At 40.6% G+C, this 17,213-nt stretch overlaps 1 long non-coding RNA gene across 1 annotated transcript in view; it reads left to right on the top strand.

Annotated features, from left to right (window-relative positions):
• Positions 1-17,213, top strand: part of LOC125483091 — a 33,207-nt gene that overhangs the window by 2,337 nt on the left and 13,657 nt on the right. The window lies entirely within an intron of this gene.

Below are 17,213 nucleotides of genomic sequence, written 5' to 3'. Positions count from 1 at the left end.
ACACCATCCTCCTGCCTCCCCCAATCCCTGGGGGAGGTCCCCTCCCCACCCCCACATGCCATCCTGCTGCCACCACCCCACTCCACCCCCAATCCCTGGGAGAGGTTCCCTCCCCACACCCACACACCATCCTCCTGCACCCCCCAATCCGTGGGAGAGGTCCCCTCCCCACCCCCCAGCCCAGGTCCCTCTGGTGCCTGCTTTAATAGTTGCCAACGTCAATAGTTTCCCACAGCCCAGGGCTTCATCAAGGGCAAGGGTTTATGTTGAATTTGACACCTAACCCACAAAGTCTTCGCTTTCAGAGGGAGAGAGAGAGAGTGATCAGTCCCATTTGAAGTGGGAATGACATTTGGCCCAAGACTGGGCAGTTAGTTACTGTCACTGGGTGCACTACATGAGCCAGTCAGCTATGGGGTGGGAGGAGGTGTTGCGGAAGAAGTGACCAATTAGAACAGCTGGCAGAAGCCCCTGTGTTCCCCTCTGTGAATTGAGTGTGAGATACACCTCCTGGAACTTGTTGGTCATCACACCTCATCTGCACACAGCTATCAACCCTGAAAGTAATGATTCCTTGCAAGTTTTAAAACTCTTAGGAAGGTGTGCCTCAGTTGTATTAGGTCCAAGATGTTGTATTTTAGTAGGCCCATTTAGAGCTGTTTACATTTGAGGTGACCTATTCTCATCATTGACAGCAGTATTAATCCAGATGACTGAACTCAAAATGAACCAGTCTGGAATTGTGCAGTCATGATGAAAAATGGATTGGTTCGTATTAAAGTCCTAAAGTAAAGTCAATATTATTTTTTGAATTAAGAAACACAGATATATTTTTCCATACCTAAACATTGGGGAAAAATAATTTTTTTTCAAGTAAGTTTTTTTTCTGTGCTTTGAAATTTCTTGCCAGTGCAGTTAGTCAACAACAGTTAGCTCGTTCAAACTGTAGTTATGTTATACTTCATTCCTGTAGGGTGTTCAATACAATGAGTGAGAGTGAAGGAGCGCTAATTAATGGTGTGTCACATGGGTCTGAATAACTGACAGTATTAGGCCTTCATGAAGTAATTTCATGTAGAAATCTCAATACGGTTAATTAAACAACAACCAGTAATGAAGAAAAAAGCTGAATTCATTTTCCTTTTCTCTTAAATACCGGCACTACAAATCACTCCTTCAGCAGGTGCCACTCAAACCAAGCTACTGGAGGGGAGGTAAGACTAGCATGGGTCACCTTATTTGGCTCTCTCACAGTTCTTCCTTTCAGCTCAATATCTTTCATTGTTAGATTGCACACATTTGGAAGCTCACTGAATATTTGCATTCAACATATTATCTAGGTGCAGTCAAATAAATACCCTTTCAATTTAGAAACGTATCTGTTTTGTGGTTATATGACTTCATTATACTAAAATTGGAAAAATAATCATTGCTATTAAATAAAAATAACTAGGTTACTGATTGAGTGATTGCTCAATGCGTAGAAACTGTAAAAATATATTACCCAAGAGGGCTTGTATCTTTTGCATTATTTATAAGCATATTCTATAGGAAAATATGAGCACTGTTTATTTGGAAACTTTACAGGTTGAGGTATCAAAAATGATCAAGGGAATTTGCCTAATCACAAGGTTTAAAACTGAACAAAATGAAAGAATCTCAACCCACATTGAGATACTTCCCCATCAGCCCCATTTACAAATTGTACCACCTTCCACTGTCCTCCCTATTACCCCCCGCCATCCTCCAGTGTAGAGGAGACCACATTGTGAGCAGTGAATACAGTAGACTAGATTGAGTGAAGTGCATGTAAAGCGCTGTTTTATCTGAAAGATGTGTCTGGGACCTTGGATAGTGAGGAGGGAGGAGGTAAACAGGCAGGTGTTACACCTTCTGCAGTTTCATGGGAGGGTGCCATGGGGCTGTCGGGGGTGTGTTGTTAGGAGTGAAGGAAGAGTGGATCAGGGTGTCCTGGAGGAAACAGTCCCTGCAGAAGGCTGACCAGATAGGGGTGATGACTACTTATATACTTATCTCGCTGGAGGTGGCGGAAATGGTGGCTAATGATCCTCTAGATGTGGATGCTGGTGGGATGGTAGGTAAGTACCGGGGAGGCCCTGTCACTGTTGTGGCAGGGAAGAGAGGGGGTGAGGGCACAGGTGCAGGAAATGGATCAGACCTGGCTGAGGGCCCTGTCAACTACGGTGTAGGGGAATCCTCAGATGAGGAAAAAGTTGTACATTTCTGAGGCTCCCCTATGGAATGTGTCATTATCAGATCAGACTAGGTGGAGCAACCTGGGAAATGAAATGGAGCCTTTACAGGGAATAGGGTGTGAGGATGTATAGTCCAGGTAACTTTGGGAGTCAGTGGGTTAGTAATTGGTTTACCTGTACTTCGCTCAATCTAGTCTATTGTATTTGCTGCTCACAATGTGGTATCCTGTACAGTGGGGAGACAAAACACAGACTGGGTGACTGCTTTGCAGAACACCTATATTCTGTCTTGAAAAAAGACCCTGAGCTTCCAGTTGCATGTCACTTCAAGATACCACTCTGTTCCTTGGCCATCATCTCTATCTCAGGCCTCCTGCAATGTTCCAGTGAAGCTCAGCATAAACTGGAAGAACAGCATCTTATTTTCTGCTTGGGGACCCTGCAACCTTCAGGACTCAATATCAAGTTCAACAATTTTGGGGCCTGAGCACTTTCTTTCATATCCTTTCCCCACTCCCATAGAGTAGGCTTTGTCATGACATGGGTTGCTTTCACCTAAGCCAACGCATTTTCACCCACTGATGGTCCTCATGAGTAGCTTTTCTTTCTTCCAGGCTCACCATTACACAATTCTTTGTCTGTCCAACTGGTGTTCTGTCTCTCTGGGCACTATCTCTGCTTATTGTTTACTCCTCCCCGTCCCCCATCTCATCTTCAGCATATACACCATCCTTTTCCTGGCTACAATCAGTTCTGAAGGGCCACTGGAACTGAAACATTAATTCTGCTTTTTCTCCACAGATGCTGCCAGATCTGCTGTGTTACTCCAGCTGATTTTGTTTTCAAAGCTCCTTTTGCAAACTGTCTATATTTTGTGCCTGCATTTCTCCTTTCCTTGACTCCATCTCCCCAACTCTCCACATGTTTATGTGTCCATTCTTACCTTGGAGTTTCTCTGTTTCTTTAGTCTTACTCTTAGTATTTGAACCTCCACTCTCTCCATTTCATAGGACTATAATTCTTTTTGTAAATATATGCTTCAATCTTGGCCTTTTGTTACTGTCAGCCTGGTTATCATAAGGAAACATCTATCCTACACACAATGCTTATCAACACAAATGTATGTGTATTAACTTGATTGCTGCTGCGGTTATTGTGACACTACAATCATAGCTGTTGCTTCTGCCACCTTTATCGCAATCCCATATTACACAATTAAAATGTTTCACTTTATTTCAAATGTGTTAGAAATGACTGATAACTGTCAAAATAAGCAATTTTATTTTTTTGCCACCTACACCGAATCAACTTTTCAGTGAAAGTATTTAATATGCAAGTTCTTCAACATTGACACTGCCATTTTGATACAAAGTCAGATGATCAGGGTTAGCTAAACAGTGAGTCCTTATGTGACCAGCACAACAAAGCAAAGTTACTATATTCAGTTTCAAATTCTTGCAATGGCTATCACATTAACACAGCATGGCTAAGTGACTTATCTGAACAAATCAGAAGTCAAATTTTATAATAATTGTCAACAAGTCTTGCTACTCATCTTAATATTTTAGCCATTGTTGACACAGTTCACCATTTGCATCCATATGAAAGTGCAGTAACTGAGGTTAGGTTGTCAAATGGATGGTTGGCAGTATCATCGATCCTCCATTCTTGTTCAGAGTCACGTTTATATGAAAAATGCATATGAAATCCTGTCTGCAACAAAATGGGCACAAAGTCCAATAAATGCATCAAAGATTTCAGGTGGATTCCCATGAGAGTCAGAAGAACATAATTTATTGATGTATCAATTGTTGCAAGCTGATAACACGGATGCTCACTAAACTTCATAGCCGTTGTATGTTTGTTTCATCTTTCATCTTGCATAATTCCCAGTAATTACTTTTTGTTTTCCCCTTCAGGCAACTATAATATGTTTCATAAAGTTTAGTTTACTTTCAGTAAAGGTTGATGCCAGTGTAGAAAATGTTTATTTTGGTTAAAAGAGAAAACTTTTGTCTTAAGGTGGAAAAAAAGTGGTTTCCTCACCGTAGAAAATGTTTATTTTGGTTAAAAGAGAAAACTTTTGTTTTAAGGTGGGAAAAAAAGTGGTTTCCTCACCAAATAATCACAATTGTGGTGGGAAGGTGTCTTCAAAGTAAAATATTGCTACCTAGAACAATAAACAGAATTATACTTGGGAAATTTTAACAGAAACACAAGTTACAGTACTTAGTCCCTTTGGGTTTATGTTCAAGTGAAGTTTGTGAAAAGCAGTTTATGGTGAGGCTTTCATACAAATGTATCAGTTTCAAAAGAGTTCACTATAGGCTTAGTAATTTGTACAAGTCTAACTTCAATTGTGACTTGTAACATTGTATTGAAACCACACTTACGCAAGGTGAAGTTCAATACAAATAATGAAAGTTGTAGCCAGTGGCTATGAAATAATGTAAATCTTGACAAATATAATCTCTGTAAATCTGTATCATTTCCCCTTGCCAGAAAGATACAATGAAACAATTGTACCATATAAAGAGTGAATATGTTTCAATATGAGCTTTTATGTGAACTTTTTAATTTCCCACACGGTATTACAAATTGCACAACTATCACATTCCTTTGGCAGGTCTGCCAACTTTGGGGGAAAAATATATATTTCATGGAGTTAAGCTCTGCAGTGGTGCCAATTAGCAGTTTATCTCACCCAGCAGGTTGACCATATCTCCATAACAACCAGTATGTTAGTGTCAAATGCAGCTGGCTGATGACTAAATTTAGTATTAGGCTTGACCTCAGACATCCTCAGATCACTGTGCCTTGTATTGCTTTAATTTTATTTTTAAGGCAGAACTAGTAACGTGAAAGAAATATATTTGACTAACTGGACTGGTATTTACCGAAAACATGTTATAAATTACCAAGTATTAAAATATGATTAAGAATTAATGCATTTTTGCAGGACAGGGATGCAAAATTTTACTTTGTCATAAATGGCTAGTCATCTGCTGTTCTTTGGCTACTACATTCATATTCTGAGTTTAAGGTTAAAGTACATTACTAGTCGATACAATTTAATATTGATGCTGATGCATAAAATGGGTGAACAAGGGAGTTCACTTGGTATTTTGTCCAACATTTATTGTGAAGACCTCACAACCAAAAACACAGGGCTGATTTTTCCTATTCCTGTGGAGGTGGATAGAAGATGGGATTGGGAGCAAAGAAGTAAAATAGCGAGTTGGATAGGTGATTCAATGTTTTCCTACCTCACTGAGTATCTTGCTGGAGATGGGATGAACACGTTTGAGGGTTACCTGCCTCGCAGCACCAGCAAGTCATCAATCAGTCCCATTAATGAGCTAATATTGGGGTGGGGTGGGGGGCACAGTTGTGGAGCGGAAGGTGACTTTGCCCCAACAGTGGTAAACCAATCTCTATTAGAGTCAGAGCCCAGCTTTTAATGGGACGTGGCCTCCTGGCTCCTGCCAAGAAGCCATCAGTGCCACCTTTCACTCACCACAGTATAGACCCATGTGCAAAGAGCTGCAGCTGCTATGGAGGTATTCTTGTCCAGAGTAATGGGCTGGGACAGCTGTGGTCCTGCACCTTTTCTAATGTTTCCAATGCTGTAGTGAACACCTGCATTTTGAGGTATCCTTGCAGGCTCCTACCTCCGTCGGAAGTACCCATATCTCCATTGGGCAACCGGTCAGATAGGCTCACTATGAGCCCTCCTGCTGGGTGTCTAGTTGCCATGTTGCACAAACTGTCCTTCAATGGACAGAGTTTGTCATGACACATTCTTGAGTGTGCTTCCCTTGGAAAATTATGATTGATGTCTGTATGACCTCTTGTCCATTGAAGGACAATGTGTGCATCATGGAGCTAGGAGGTCCAGTAGGAGGGCTAACAGTGATTATCTGACTAGTAGCCCATGACCATTCTCGGTTCCTGTCTTGAATTGATGTTCATACTAAAATCTAATTAAGAAAATTCAGCTCATTATCTGAGCATCATCACATTGCAGTTTGTGAGCTCTTGCTGTCTGCTATTGGCTGTTGTGTTTTTCCACCTTATAACAGTAACTCTGATTCACAAATGCTTTGTTGGCTGCAAATCACTTTGGGATGTCTTGCGGCTGTGAAGGTGTTTTATAAATGTGGTTCTTTCTGATAATTAAATGGTGGCAGAAAGTTCATAATTTAACTATTATTTGCTTTGTGTAAAATATCTTTTATTTGTCAAGCAGCTGTTTGAAGCAGAGCATATTGCTTTATCATATCCGTGGATGCTTTTAAATTTATTTGACATCCTGGCCAGGCAGCCAAATTCCCTTCATGTTCATTTAATGAATCATTTGATACTATCTATGACACTGTGTTCTAACTCTACAAACTGGTCCTCTCTCTTCCCTTCCCAAGTTATTTAAATATTGTAACTAAGATTTGTATGTTATGTAAGTTTTTCAAGTTTGGGGCATTAGCTATCATGATGGTTTATACTTGCATCAAGTAACGTTTTAGCTTTTGTTTTGTCCTTTCATCCAGTTGTTAATGAATTAGTAATCCAGGCATATTTGCTGAAATCTTTAGAATTCAGTTTTCCTATTCATTATTTGTCCTGGTAATAGTAAGTACCCCACTAGTTTCAGCAACAGGTAAATAAGCACATATTTGCTAATCTGGTATAACCATATACATAAGATAATGCACAGTTCAATATTCAACTATGATACGCAAGTGTTCAACGATTCCATTATCAATACGGTATTACTTCTGTGCATTTGTTTGTTTTCACCATAACCTTTGTAACGCTGGTGGCACCATCTTCCGTCTTCAAGCCATCCTACATCCTTAAAAGTAAAGTCACCAAAGTCTTACTGGACTATAGGGCTGTTCTCTCATTGGAGAGAAAGAAACAGCTGGTGGTGGTTTAACCGGAGTGTCATCACGCCTCAGCGAGGGGAGGGGTTGAGAAGGATAATCCTTCATGTTAACCTCAGCTGGTGTGGGAATTAAAACCATATTGTTGGCATCAAACTGCATTGCAAACCAGTCATCCACCAAATGAGCTAACTGGGCCCCTCCCTAAACCCTTATCTCAATATTATCCACCCATCTGTTTCTTTTTTCCCCTCTTATAGAGTCACAGAGTCATACAGCATGGAAACGGACCATTCACTCCAACCAGTCCATGCTGAACATAATCCCAAACTAAACTAGTCCCACCTGCCTAGTCCTGGCCCATATCCCTCCAAACCTTTCCTATTCATGAATCCATCCAAATCTCTTTTAAAAGTTGTAATTGTACCCACGTCCACCACTTCTTCAGGAAGTTCATTCCACGTGTGAAGCACTCTCTGTATAAAACATTTGCCTCTCATGACTTTTTAAAATCTCTTTCCTCTCATTTTAAAATGTGGTCCCTAGTCTTGACGTCCCCTATTCTAGGGAAAAGACAACTATTAACTCTATACCTAATTATTTTATTAACTTCTATCAGGTCACCACTCAACCTCCTATGCTCCAGTGAAAACAGTCCCAGCAAATCCAGCCTTTCTTTATAACTCAAATCTTCCATACCCGGCAACATCCTGATAAATCTCTTCTGATCTCTCTTCTGTTTTTATCCTCAATTTTTCCTTCGGTTGTTGCCAGAACAAGGCTGGTGGTTCTTCATTTCTGACATCCGCACCTGGCTATCTTTTTCTGTCTGATTGTACTTCATCAACTCTTTTGATACCTGAACAATGACTCTAGATTATCCGTTCATTTGCGTTTCTATCTATCTAATTCAGTTAGGGTATCCCTAGTAGTGTCAGAGAGTTATTTTATGTGCTGTTGCTTCTCCTCTATGGTAAACCACTCGGCAACATGGATCAAATCTTATTGGGAGTCTCCTTTTAGTGACAGCCAACATCAACAATAAAACTCAGCATCACTTCAGTGTGCCAGTGCGGCCTTTGGCCATCTGAGGGACAGTGTGTTTGATGACAAAGACCTCAAACCCAGAACCAAACTCCATTTACAAGGCAGTTGTGTTACCTGGGGGAGGCAATGACCTAGTGATATTATCATTGGACTGTTAATCCAGAGACCCAGATAATGTTCTGGGGACCCAGGTTCCAATCCCGCCAATAAAAATCTGGAATTAAGAATCTAATGATGACCATGAATCCATTGCCGATTGTCAGAAAAACCCATCTGGTTCACTAATGCCCCTTAGGGAAGGAAACTGCCATCCTTACCTGGTCTGGCCTACATGTGACTCCAGACCCACAGCAATGTGGTTGACTCTTAACTGCCCTCTGGGCAATTAGGGACGGGCAATAAATGCTGCCTGGCCAGTGACATCCCTCATCCCATGAATGAATGAAGAATAAAAACCTGCTCTTTTGTATGCAACAAAGAGATGGAAAAAATACAGCAGACTCTGAAATCCCTAGGGAAGTATCACCAGTGATGCTGCTGCAAAATCCTGCAAATCCCATGGTAGAATTGTTGCTGTAATATCTGTGTACTGTCTCAGGCCAACATTGCCAGCAATGAGGCACTGATTACAGTCATTCAGCTGGAGTCAGATGACGACATCATCTGCACGCCTGACACAAGACTTCAAACAAGCTGTTTACCCCAACACTCCATCACAGCAAAAAGTTAACAGGAGAGCAGAATAAAAAAACACTTCAAGAATGTTGTTCCTTGGAAAAATACAACGTTCCTATTGACTGATTGGAATCTCTAGCCCACGACTGACCAAACTAGTGAAGAAGCATCTGCACAGTTGTCAACCACCTCACGCCCCTCAGTGGCGGGGAGGTCACACGTAAAGAGCAGAAGGAGTGTGTGAAGATCCTAGCAGCCAACCCACCTGCCTCTTCAAACACCACCTGCTCTACCTTGGCAGGGCCATCAGATCCAGCATTGGAGTATTAACTCACTTCAGGACCCTTGATTTCTGAAGTGGAAGACAGTCATCCTTCACCTCAAGGGACTGCCTAAAAGAGGGAAAGATGCAACTGCATTAAGGCCACCTCTGACTTTATTAGTTTCTTTTGTTTTTGTTCATTGTTATAGTCCTCACTTAGATTCTGTGGCATACAACTTAGCAAAAATTTTCAACATATCAAGTAGGGTAAGAAATAGATGCTATTGTTCAAATTTCACAGCTGCAGTTTTTAACTTAGTTCAGTTCATTAATTTAGTATAAGTCTGTTATAAATTTGTAGATATCGTCATATAAAGTAGAAATCAATAAATTACTACAAGACAGAAATTTACCTTGAAACCTTGTCCCTACAGCTATTAAGTGACTAATAACAAAATTATCTTAGGTCACACAACCTCAGTATCACCCTTTGTGCATCCTTAGCAACATCAGCGAAATAAATAATGCTTCAAAGAACTTGTCAAAATATTTCAGATTTACTATGAATCCTTGAAATTGATTCCTCAAATTGGAAAAGATATCAAAGAAATGATTGATTTCAAATGTCTTTATACAGTATATGCAGATATGTTTACTGATGAAGCAAGTGTCAGGTGGAGCATTTTTGTTTTATTCTTGCAAAACTGATGAGTATATCTGTATATTAAAGAATTGTCTAGCATCTACCATACATTTGGTTCATTACAATTTTAGCATTTTTTTACAAGCATTCTTTGTGTCATATGTGGACCTGATAGACTCCGACTCAGACTCAGATCATATTCAGAAGATTATAGAAACACTGACCATATCTAGCCAAAATGGGTAGTTACACTTCCAGTGAAAAGTTAGTAAGGATGTATAAATACAAACAGTTCAACAGCAAGACAAACCCTTATATATACAAAGAAAGCAAAGCAAATAAATGTTTCTTGTAAAATATTTTGAATAATCTTTGGCTACCATTAAACTTATGATTTATTATCAGAAAAATATGCATAACAATAGTGAATGAATTTTAGGGCCAGAGATAAGAGATGCTATCACAGTGCTACAAGACCTCTCCATTGACTGCAGGGAAAAGGGCAATCAGGCCGATGTAGAATAGGCAGTCAATCTGCTATCACAGTGAAAACTAAAATCATCTCCACGTGTTGTCAAAATATAGGTTTCTTAAATGGGTTAGGAGTGATGCAGTTTGCTCTGGGCAGTGCCTTGCTGTCTGCTATGCCTGCAGTTTAGCTAATTGCTTTGTATTTGTAATAAAAATGTTCAGGCATGTTAAGATCCACCTTCGGGACAGGTGGGATTTGAACCCAGGATTGGGGTCTCTATTCCTGTGCCACAAACTGCTTTGAACTAATTATGGGATATTAGCAATGGTCAGTGTTCACTGTCTTACAGCAACCATTAGGCTGTTGACCATCAATGGACACCAGCTTTAGAGTCTATATACACCGAGGAAGGGTCTGAGGAAGGTTCACTGGTCCTGAAACATTAACTCTGATTTTTTTCTTCACAGATGCTGCCAGACCTGCTGAGCTTTTCCAGCGACTTTGTTTTTGTTCCAGCTTTAGAGTCAGTTTGGAGAAAAGCAAATCATTTTGTTGCAAAGGACATGTTGATTAAAAAAAAGACCAAATGATTTGACAGTGCTGACTTCTCCCTATTACCCAGCTCCCACAAATCCACATTGGTGACATTAACTCAAGCATCAAACCAATATGAAACACCAGTGACAGTGGCAAGAGGTCAGGAAGAGATTTGATGGCATCATGAAATCAAAATCCAGGATAATCACAAAGAAAATCCAGCTTTGGGTAATAAGTACAAATGACTTAGAAAATTTAACTGACAATAGCCAAAATAGTGACTGAAAGATGTACAGAGAATAAAGAGGGCAATCTCAGTTTATCTGTGAGGATTTCAGGGTAGGGGTTATCTTCTGCCTATTTAAATGGATCTAAGGGATTTGTGGGAGAGTTTTACTTGAGTTCTCAATACAGAGGCGAGTGGACAAAGCAATGACAGAGGTGCCCAGGGTGAGGAGCTGATGTCTTGTTGCCTCTGGCTGTATTTAGTATTTCTTCCCCTGGAGGTTGCCTGCCTGCAGGGTCAGTGTTTCAGGGACTCTGACCTAATAGAGAGCTTGTTTAGGAACAGAAAGATCCAAGGTAATGTGTTTTTACAGGGAGTTGTGCTCTGTCCTTGGGGCACTGGGAAAATCAAACACAGGGTACCATACCTGAAAATATTCCCAGGCACAGGTTCACAGTTTCATCGTTCTTTCCTGGAGCAAATAGAGCTGGTGAGGGACACGGACCTCCTGTTGAGATTAGCTGTTCTGTGCATCCATTTTCTTCTGCTGTGTCCTGCCTCACTCACATCAACAACACCCTCACTGTATACACTGCACCCTCACTGTCTCCAACGCACTCTGCGCAGCTAGCAGTCTCACTGTACCTCAGGTAAAGTTGGACTGCTGCTGTGGTGATCTGTGTTCAAGATCTAAAAAAGGCCAAGGGTGTGAAAACTAATTTGGGTTAACCTGATTCTCTGTCTTTGAGTCAGCTCAGCTACTGCATTTGGTCATGTTCAAGCAACAGTGTCCCAGTTACCTGGGAAAATCTCTTGGAAGTCATACTAACCCTGTGTACATACTTTTCTGATGAAGGATCTAGGCCCGAAACGTCAGCCTTTCTGCTCCTATGATGCAGCTTGGCCTGCTGTGTTCATCCAGCCCTGCACCTTGTTGTCTCGGATTCTCCAGCAACTGCAGTTCCTACTATCCCTGTGTACATACTGTTCACCATCTTCGTCACCTATTTTCCTACTGTCTGATAAACTACAAATTACTGACCAATAATTTCTAAAGCCTGTCTCTGGAGCAGAAATCTCCTTTGTACCATTCAGTCCTGTCACTAACTTGGCGATAAGTTACCAACTCCATTTCTCCCCCCAGCGATAATCTGCTTAGTTTTCAAATTGAATCCGCAGATTGTAACACAAATTCTTCACTGATTTTAAACAAAAATAGCAATTATTTGCTTGCTTTTTGTCTACCATTTTTGGAAGGTTGCAGATGTTCAGACCAAAGATGGACATTCTTTGATATGAAGAACCATCCTTTGGCAATACTTCCTGATATTTCACCAACCCTTATTTAGGTTGATTTTAGTTTTGCTGAAATCAGTTGAACATTTTATGATACAGTAATGTTAAGATCAGTTGACTCGCAGAGACCTATCCACAAATTCCTGAAAAGGGAGGGTTTCAAGATACCTAAGGAGGCCCCTATATTTTACTTGCAAGTCAATGTCAGAGGAAAACCCTGAATGAAATCACAGTTAAGCTGCATATGTGTGAAAATGTCATTTCTTTCAATTTGTTCACATTTTACAATAGCCTGACCTTGTAAAATATTGGGAGTTTGGCCAGGAAAAACTTGGTAATCCAAATCTGTTTAGTGTGCTGTCTTCAGCTGAGTATGATCTAGTCCGTCATTGTGTCAGTGTGGATTCCCAAAATATCTCCATGGCGTTTGCAGCTCCTGCTTGGGAAACAGGGAGGGAGCTGGCAGGCATTCATCACTTTTCTGGGGCATTGCTCCCTCCGGCTCTTCCTTTGAAGATGATACTGCATTTGAGATTACCGCATCTGTCAGTTTTATTGTGCAGTGTACAGTGTTGTCCACCTTTGCATCAGTTTCCATGGTGGTCTCTGGTGGAATTTCTATGCTGGCTTCCTGCAAGTGAGTAGAACTGAGCCTGGTTTTCAGATTGGTTAGCTTCAGTTTGCTCCTCCTCACTCTTGGAGCCTTGTGCAGCTGCAGTCTGTCTGAGACCCCCCTGACAATTATGGCTTCCATCACTATCATCCTTCATCATGGAGGTGGCCACCAGAACTCCTGCTTCTGACAGATAACCTCAGAAGCCTGAGAGATCAGTTGCTGTCAATAGTGGATTTTCAGGTTCCTAATCACCCTCTGCTCCATTGGCTGGAGATTGGCTGTGATGTTGGGAGACAGGAACATCAGCTTGACGGTCCTGAGGCCAATAATGTCAGAGTGGGAGACTGCCAGTCATGATGATAATCTTGTTTTTCTTTTGTTAATCTGTTTTATCACTTTGTAGCCAATTATCTGCCATTGTTGCCACAAGTGCTGCAGTGTCACGGTTTACCATGAGGAAGGCAATGCTGTAATCCATCATTCAGGTGAACTGTTGGTGGCCCAGTTTCTTTGCCAGGGTGATTACACTTTCCTGCAGGATTGGACAGGACATGAGAACGTCATCTGCTTGACTTGCCTTGAACTCCACTAGCAGAGCTTGTTCAACATTGGGGTCAGCAACCCTTCACATCTCGCTCATTGCTGGAGAGGATGCCTGTCTGTCCAGTTCCAAGATGTTTATCTTGTGTTTCAGGCTGGTTAACCAACTGAATGTGACTTCTTCGAATCCTTTGTGATATGCATGTTCCACCCCCCACCCCCACCACCACCCCCCCCCCCCCACCCCACCCCGTCCGTAGTTTTCTACTTGTTGTATCAACTTTACTTGCTCTCCAGTAGACAATATTTTGAACTTTCTCCCAGGTTTGGCCATACTTCTAGATTTTGAACATGTTTTTACAGAGAGGTTTTGATGGCTTGCCCAGAGTTCCACTTTAACATGGTCAAATTGCCACCCCATTTGGGACAGTCTTATAACAAACTGTCACGAGTTCAGCTAGTCCATAGTTATCAGTCTGCAACTTTCACTTATCATAGACATTCCTCTGGTGCATTTGTTATTCTGCCAGTGGTAATGGCTGGCAAATTCAACACAACTACAGTCTCTCTACCTGGACTTTACCATCATGTTTAACTTGCATCTCTACAAATCAACCCTGCACCTTCCAGACACTAAGGTACTATTACTCAACACATGAGCAGGCAGTAAGATGGGCAGGACCGAGCTGAGGGACTGAATGGCCCACTCCGGTTCTTATATTCCATGTAAACAAGATTAAAATACTTGCCACCAGTGAGTGATACAACTAACTGCATCTCCATAATCCAATGAGGCACTAGCATGAGAGTGAACAGAGATAGAAAAAGGTGGTACCTTCAGTAACTGATGTTGTTTTGCTACCTCTGTTTGATAGACCCAAGATCAAGTAGAGGGAATAGTAAGGCTAGAATCATTATTCCCCAAGTTTCATACAAACTAATGCTCCCTTGGTTGGAGTGTAAATAATATCTTAATATTCCATTACTTCCCACCTTCAGCATATGCTGAACTAGCATTTCCCTAAATATTGATTCAGAGATTGAGCAATAAGTAAGACATTGGTGCAACAGTAATCTTATTATATGATATTGCTGTTTGTTGGGGGATGGGGGTTACTTTGTACAGATTGGCTGCTGTGTTTACAATACATTATAATTCAAAAGCATTTCATTGGATATAAAGTGCCTTGTGAAGTACTATAATGATGGAAGTTGCTCTAGAAATATAATGTAATTTTATTTCTTTCACAAAGTGGTTGACTGCTGCTTTGCTTGGTAAGTGTCTGTTGTCCAGAGAGAACTGTAGTCAGGATTGACATTATTGGTGGAAGAACAGTTTGTCTGGATTAATAAGGACAAGGACAGAAGCAATATTGATCTCATGTCATTATATAATGTAACTTGGCTACATTTCTTCTGGAATCCTCCTTAGTAACAATTTGAAATAATTTCCACCCTGATACTTTGCAATAAGGAGGAGTACTGATCTCTCCATCATTCTCTATAAACAGTCTGAAAGGTTTTTGCTAGGCAACTAACCTTTTTGGTTGGTGGTTATATGACAGAAACTGCTATGAGGAAAAGTTATATGTGGAATATTATCAAAGGTGAATATGCAAAAAAGATGTTTATACAGGACAAAACCACAAGTTACTTGCCACAGGCACATATTACACTGATACAAAGTGTACCAGTAATTTATTTATGGATTAATATCTTTCCAGTGTCCCTTCAACTACATACTGAAGTAACAGTACAGAGGTCAGCATCTCATCAGCAAGATACCCTTTATTTACACATGAACTGTCGTTGACTATAGTAGTGCCTCATTTCAGAGTCAGGCACCAGACGGTCAGTATTCCTGACACTCAACCTTTTTTGTCTGTCAGCCAGGGCTCCCTGATTGGACCAGATTAATAATCCCAATCAGGGAGAGCATATTCTGTGTTGTCCAGCTAGCTGACCTCGTTACAATCATTGCATGTACGTTTACAATTGTTTGCTGCTCAAGTTTCCATATTTGGAATGCTTGTTGGCCTGATAAAAGGAGAATGGTAGACCCAGCAATGACATTTTTTTATACCTCTGTTATTGTAAGCCAGAACCAGTTGGATCAGTTGGCTGGATGGCTGGTTTGGATCAGATTGGTTACAATGCAGCTTTCGATTCTATATTCTGGCTTGCTGAATGGTGCTGGAGATTTGTTGAACATTGGACAGTCTTCAGGTAACAAAGCCAAGAAGAAGAAGGAAACTCACCCCATCAGCATAGAAATAGTTCCTCTCACTATACCATCCAAACAGACTGTCCATTTGTACTGTGGAATATTTAGGCAATAATCTTAGAGCATCAGAAACATATGACCGAAGCACATCAAGAGTCTACAGAACATAGCAGCGATTGCAACAGAGACCAATGTATCCTTTGTCGCACTATTATTGTTGCTTTTTCTACTATGCTGATGCTGCTAGAGAAAGTGGCATCTTTAGGAAATTCTGCGCACATTGTACAGAAAGCAGAAGTCTCCTGACTCATAGATCCATAGATGTGTTGAGGAATGACCTGATGAAGCTGTACACTTTAATGCTTGGCTATCCAAAGGAGGATCTAGATTGCTTAAGGTCCTGTCTTAACACTGTAGCCTTTTAGTTGCTTCTTTTTTGCCCATTTCTCCCTTATTCAATAAATATATCATAAAGATGAGAAATATCGATGGGGGAAGTACTTTCTGGCTTTCCCCTTCATTTTAGAAGAAAACAAAATCAAGATAAACTTTCAAAATGAAAAAGAAAACAAAAGGATAGGTGAAAGACCCAATTCAGAATAAGGCCACACATTCCTTTTTAATAGCACATCATAGCCAGAGGAAACTTCTGCCTTTGACCCTCTCAATAAACGTTGAAATTTGCAGCTTCCTCCTTCCATTCTCATCTTCCATTCATTCTGAAGGGAAACTCTTTGGCAACATGCCTCAAACGTTGACCAAACAGGTTTAGGTTCTGACCTAAACAGAAATCGCTGGGAAAGCTCAGCAGGTCTGGAGACAAATCAGAGTTAATGTTTTGGATTGAGTGATCCTTCCTCAGAAAGTTTTTATTTAGGTTCTGATCTGATCTGTGAGTCTTATATTGCACTGCAGCCTGATTAACGTTCCATTGAAGCTTCTTTATCTTTATCATGTCATCATGTGAGATGAGATGGAAGAATGTGACTGTTTAGAAAAATGAAAATACAGCAGAGATATTCTCACTGTCAACTAAGGTGGTCTTCTATGATTTAGAGACACTAATCTTCACTTACAGTTCATCTCTTAGTGCCGAACAAACTATAAGTTTTGCTCTTGCAGCTTGCAATATCATCCAGGCCTTTGCTAAGCGGGTATTGCCTACCTTGAACAGGGACTGTATTCCATTAGTCAGATGGTTTATAGCGATAATAATTGGTCTCAAAACTGTACTGAATAGTTAATTCATATAACAGGCAGCATGGGCAAGTTGGGCTGAAGGACCTGTTGCTGGATTCTATCTAGCACTGGATTAAATGTCATGTTGTTGCACTATTACATTTCATGCATCCTAAATTTCAGCAGCATTATTAATTTTAAAACTTTTTCACTTATTTTGTTCCATCTCTGCTATGCACCTGTTCTGCAGTACACGATACAAAATAGTGGAGTAAAAGAAAAAGTGAAAGAAAAAATATTAGTAGATTTTGCAAAGGATCAAAAATAACGTTTCATTGAACTTAATACAATAGTTTAATCTGAATCTTTGTGCTCAGATTCATGAACCAGAACCAAC

This window comes from Rhincodon typus, chromosome 5 (assembly GCF_021869965.1).
Source record: "Rhincodon typus isolate 14 chromosome 5, sRhiTyp1.1, whole genome shotgun sequence".
Taxonomy (NCBI): domain Eukaryota; kingdom Metazoa; phylum Chordata; class Chondrichthyes; order Orectolobiformes; family Rhincodontidae; genus Rhincodon; species Rhincodon typus.
The sequence above is the reverse complement of the archived record's forward strand: the minus strand, read 5'-3'. Positions and strand labels throughout refer to the sequence as shown.